The sequence below is a fragment of the Alligator sinensis genome, unplaced genomic scaffold (genome assembly GCF_000455745.1).
Source record: "Alligator sinensis unplaced genomic scaffold, ASM45574v1 scaffold976_1, whole genome shotgun sequence".
In the NCBI taxonomy this organism is placed as follows: domain Eukaryota; kingdom Metazoa; phylum Chordata; order Crocodylia; family Alligatoridae; genus Alligator; species Alligator sinensis.
The window spans coordinates 482841-488954 of record NW_005842117.1 but is presented as its reverse complement, the minus strand read 5'-3'; the positions used below and the strand labels follow the sequence as shown (position 1 = coordinate 488954).

Genomic DNA, 6114 nt, shown 5'->3' with positions numbered 1-6114 from the left:
TACTCTGAGCAAATGCTTGGGGGAAAAGGGTGCAAAACGGGTTACTAAAAATAATCTAAAATTTAGAAAGCAAAATTACTACTCCCTCCTGTAAAGTCATTTTATATGTTTGCATTCACAAAATAGGCTCTCTAAAAGCCTACATTTTCATCAAGCATCCTGGGCACCTATGATTTTGCTTCTGGGCATGCTCAGAACTGCAACTCTGTGAGGAGCTGTGCAGTTCAATGTTTACCCAATCCACAAAATAAGCAACCCTGTACTTAAATCCCTCTAAAACATATGTTACAGTAGTTCTGCTCAGATTACACCTAACAGATGCTGATGACATTAATTCAACAGAAAACATACTGTCTAGTTCCTTCTGTTCTGAAAGACAGCTGAAGGAAAGGAGATACCCATTTTTTACAAAATGCCTCAGAAGTTCAGGCACTCATTTGAGAAGTGTGAGATTAGGTTTAAAGCTATCCCAGCCTGAAGAGGTTCAATCACACATCTCCCATCAATCAGGAGAGTGCACCAGAAATGGGCTAGGCTAGGTTATGGGTGCACTCTACCTTCCCCTTGAAGCTCTGCCACTATGTAGAAAAAATACAAGATGTGGAATCAGAGTAAGAGAGAAAATAAAGAAGGCCAATGAGCCTATAGACCAGTAACACAAGCACTGACTTTTGTCATGCTCATTCTTTTCTTTCTGATCCAGACACAGCCACCAGCATCCTAAGAATGAGTTAGTTGTACATATATATAGTGGGAGAACTTAGGCGCCTAAATATTTTCCAGATATACATCTGAATTTCACAATGAAACATAAATCTGGGAAAGCCAGTATATCAGATACACTGCTTTCTTCAGCATTTCCTATTGATTTCTTAGGTGTTTCCCTGCTCATTTTGATTGTTGTTGGAACCTAATTCTCCCCATGTATCAGGTGCCTATTTCAGGGTTAAATGCAGCAACACTGGGGCAGAATCCTATTTTACTCTGTCTCCAAATAGCAGTTACCATATCTTCATAACTGCTATTTTTGGGACTTAGGTACAATTGATGATCCTGCTCCACATGCAGTGGAGCCCAGGTTCTGAACTCTTCTAAAATTGCTAAGGTGTTTTCAAAATATTTACCCTTAGTCGTAGGCTGTTCTGTACTAGGTCTATTAGAGTCTCCTATCTTTTCCAGAAATTTTAATTTTGAATCTAGGAAATCTTCTCATATTGAATTATTTAAAAAGTGTCTTCCTAATATATTAAGATGTGTTAGCATTATTCCTGTAGTTGGTATCAATTTTTGGCAGCTCTGTGTGCTAGAAAGAGACACTGAAATCACTTGGAGTGTCCAACTTAAACAAAACAATGTCACCATGTTTGGCCCCCGCATCAACTAGGAAAAAGATACTTAATATATGCAATAACATATTATAAGAGAGGCTCTCACTGAGAATTGAGTAAACTGAAAGGAAACAAGTTCAGATGAGTTTTACTCCACAGCTGCTGAAACCACAATGATTTTGCATCCAGTAACAAGATCTCACTAGTCCTTCTATTTCACATTAAAAAAAAATCCTACCCTGAAAAATGTGGTGTCTGAAGGAAATAATTACTGTAGACAGATCATTCACTGTCTAACGTCCTCATATAATAGAAAGTGTTAGCATGAAAACAATCCGGTTAAGGACTTACAAGTATCCACCTTTACTCAAGCTTAGCCTTATCAATAGGCTGTCACACTCTTCTGTATCATGAATTCGTATTTAAAAATTACAAATGAGGCATTTAGAGAATGAACTATTCCAGTACAAATCAGGAAGAGTGACATGGATTGAAATGGAGTGTTTCCAGTTTCATACTTGGATAAAAAAAGGATTGCTAAATTGGCCAAGGATATCTAAATACAATTTATTTCATTTATTCTCTGAAAAAATGAAATATTACCTGATATGTTGGTGATTCAACCAATTAAGACTCCCAGAATTCTTCATGTTGTCTCTTATTTACTACTTCCAGGAAGCAAACATAATCCCTTGTCTTTAATTTGTTGTAAACATTTACCCTGAAATAAACCAGGGCAAACACAAGTTTATAGCAATTCTATTATTTATGAACACAAAAAAAAAAATAAATCGATATATGATTCATTGTTTAGGAGAAAGAAGTACTGAAGACTTTAGGAATTCCTGCAGGAAGAGTAAATTTTATAACGGCCTCCACATTTTTTACTTTTGAAAGAGTTTTCTGTTTGTACTAAAATGAAATTGCAGACATAATGTTGCTATATTTATCAGGGGTGTAATAAGTGGGTATAGGGTATAAGGTATAGGGTAAGAGGGGCACAGGTGGGGAGAGTGTTGGGGTGGACAGGTTACAGGAGTGGAAGGGAGGGCAGGAGTCTTATTTATGCTGGGATTCAAAAACAATCCTCAACTGCTACTGCTGGCATGCAAAGTTATCCATTTTCTATGGCATTATCACTCTCAAAACCATGAGGGCATACATACAATTCTTATGGAGAAACCTGCTCTGGAATATGACCTTTCCCTTCTTGTAGGTTGCTTAGAGGAGTTGGGCCACCATGACAGTAGGAAATGGGAAAAGCTGATTCCTTGGGAATGGGGAAAGATGTAGCCTTCTCTTCTGCATCCCTAGTCTCTTTGTGGCACTGCCCTTGGCTGTTCCCCAAAGAGGTATGGAATATTCCATTGTTGTTGAAAATTTATGCTAAAATGTATTGGGGGTGGTGTCATTTCCATAGACTGATTTAGAAGAAGGAATGATTTCTTGTGATTTCTTCCTTTAATTGTTTGAACAAGTTGGAAACATAAACTGTATGTATTATAGCACAACTAAAGTTTAGTATTAAATAAAACTAAACTGCACTTCTTAAAATAAATGAACAAATATCTTTTGCAGCATTATCAACTCAAAGCATTAAAAAATCCTCAGGTGGGTCTTTCCTACACACAAACATACATTCAAACACTCAAGAAAATTAGGAAACACTAAAAGACAATATTTTTATGATTCTTTTCATCTGTCATTTAGTTTTTGAACTTGATGAGGGTTTTTTTTCCCCCCACAAAGAAATTCTAAAGCCATGGACTAGAAACTTAGTTTTTTAAACAGAACCTGAGGGTCTCCCATAATCCTAATGGTGGAATTTATATAAAACCACCAAAAATGTTGCAAGACAGAATAAAATAATGAGAGTTAATAACAATGGCATGGTATCTTGGACATTGTTCTTGCTGATGAGAGAGCATCGTTGATCTGCAATGAGTCCCACCATGAATTTGCCATGGTTCATCATTTTACAAGAAGAATTAAAATCTGAAAAATGGGCTGAAAATTAGAAGATTTATAACCAACAGAGCAGTAAGGGTCTGAATATCTCTCTAGTAAATACACTGGGGCAAATAACATAAGCTGTAGACAGATGTTATTTTCCATCACTTGAAAAGCGGAGGAGAGAGGTGTAACTTCAGCATGTACACCTACTCTTATGATGCAACTTCTACATCTACTGCACATCTACATGAGATGCTTTCTGAGGAGTTGCCTAATTAACTCCTTGGTAAAGCATCACTGTGCAAAGCTATTAGGGCCTACACATAGCAGAGTTATTAGACCAGAGTAAACTAATTAACTCTGTAGGTTAATATTGTTAGATACAAGTACTTTCCTAGGGTGGAGTTATTTAGTTCATCACAACAGACATGTAGATGCTGATGAGGCTGGCTGGGGCATGAGGATGCTAGTATGGGCTGGCTAGCCTCACACTGAAGTACCCTCATGCCCCAGCCAGCCCCTGCGCAGCACATTGAGCCAGATCAGAGCAGCCTTGGGCAGGAAGGTTGACCCCCAGAGCCCCCTGACATCCAGGGCTGCACCACCCTCTTCCAGGCACACATGTAAATTCTGCACCCAGGAGCAATAAACTCTGGCATAAACCATGCCAGAGTTTATTGCATGATACTAATATCCACATATAGACATGCCTCTATAGGCTCAGTTAATGATACTCCCAGTAGTATTTTAAGTGAGTTAAATTGTTTTATCTTTAACCCTAAATAAAACAGGGTTAAAATTGTAATGTATTCCACTTATAACCACTATAGTAGCATTAAAATGCAACAGTTACTTCATAGGACCTTATAGCAGCATCAAATGATAATGGTCAAAATGTTATGTCTGTTCGCACCTTCAACTACTTTTAAGATGTAGTTTCATAACAGTATATAATCGCCTATGATAGTAGAGGAATGAAACGTATGACTCAGGAGATCCCATTTTGTTCTATGTCCCTAAAACTGTTTTAGCAAAAAGAAGCAAGTACTAGCATGCTGATGGCTCTTAGGAGACTTCTACCCCAATTTATATTCTCCTACATTCTGAAAAGCATCTGAATATCTAGCTGTGCACATGGATGAGGTTCATCCAGCACTAGTTCCAATTCACACTGGTTGTGATGTGAATATCTCCATGCAAAGACCACAAACTTCCCCTCGCAGGATTAAGAGCATCTTGCAGAGAATAACTCCCGGTCACTAATGACCTTGCCCAGATGTGAACTACTGACCTAAAGAAAAATGCTTAAAAGTATTCCACTTGAGTCATCATATTCCCCTGTGCTTTATGGAAGCCTAAGAAGGGGGGGGGGGAAAACATTCCTAAAGGAATCAACAGAAAAATATTTATTTTCATTGATGCTGCATGGTCATTACTATGGTATGTCACTTCCCCGGCTTCCTTATAAATATAGCTTTCTCTAAAAGGTACAAATACAGGCATAATGCCGATGTGAGATCAAGGAGTGTGTCTGAACAAAAGTTTGATAGCAATCTGCAATACTGGCCCTGCTTCTGGCTTCTCTTGGGTGACAATTATATCTTGAAGTGTTCTGTGTACTTTACAAAAGCTCCTACTACAACACAGCAAATGGAAAAGTTGAGAGGGAAAACAAGTTATTTCACACAAGATTAGCCACAGAAATGTTTCAGAAGTGTATGGGTTTCATGTTTTCAATAATCAGAAAGTTTGGAATATCAAATCATTCTTCCTGATTTTGCTCAACTGAGTTATAGGATGCATCTTTGTTTTCAAATCAGCCAGTTGCTTCTTGTGGCTTCAGGAATGATTCCAGTGACTACTTCATCTGTGTGAATCCGCTTGTCAGGCGGAGTTAATTTATTAACTGGGATTTATTATTTTACACAAATATAATATAAATCATACTGTTTAGATGCTTTATTAAAATCTAAATTATTAATGCAAAATAAGTTAATTTGTGGATAATTTTAAGCAATATCAATGTGTTCGGAAATGTAAATCTAGCTGTGTTGCCAAGATATAACCACTCCCTGCAGTTTCACTAGGAATATTTCCATCTCTGACTATAACAGGACTTTTTATAGCTGTGTTTCCTTTTGGAAAATATTTTTATTTGTGTGTCCATTATTTTCACTTTTATTAGACATATAGGAGTTCAGAACTATTTACATAATGTATTTTCTGCCAAGATTGATATCAATACCTATAAGAAATATCAAGAAATATATACAAAACTTTGACTCTTAAAAGGCTGTTCTGTGGAAATAAACTCTGCCAAATACTTGTTTCACAGCTGGCTTTATATGAAATCAGGGCATCATAGTTTGCATTAATCGCAAATCTATATTCCCAGAGGTTATATTAAAGATATATTATAACATGAAGCATGATTCCTATGAATCACAAAGATCTTCACAGCCTTTTAGCTATATTATTATATCATAATTTGAATAGCAATAAAATTGTCAAGCCCATACTCTTTAGACGTATAATAAAGCACAAGTGCTATAACCACTCAGAAAGTAGAACGTATTGATTATGTTTATCTTCTTTTCACAAACATGAAAATAGCATGCTTATTTATTTCACAAAAAATGGAAAGTGGTGCCATAATGAAATCTAATTACATTGAAGTTAAATATTTAATTGATTAAAAATCATGAAACAAAGCTAAAACTAGAGCTGTAGCAGGGTTAATCAAGTAAAGAAAGGAATGCCAGAAGTCAGAGTCAAATTAAGCTAGGCTGAAGAACTTTGAAAAAGTAATGTCTTAAATAGCAACATGTCTTCT

At 36.5% G+C, this 6114-nt stretch overlaps 1 long non-coding RNA gene across 1 annotated transcript in view; it reads right to left on the bottom strand.

Annotated features, from left to right (window-relative positions):
* Positions 1–1940: 1940 nt before the first annotated feature.
* The window catches only part of LOC112550469, a 117472-nt gene continuing 113298 nt past the window's right edge, over positions 1941–6114 (bottom strand). The window contains exon 3 of the long non-coding RNA XR_003094338.1: positions 1941–2049. This is a non-coding gene — a long non-coding RNA (uncharacterized LOC112550469). The remainder of the gene's footprint in view (positions 2050–6114) is intronic.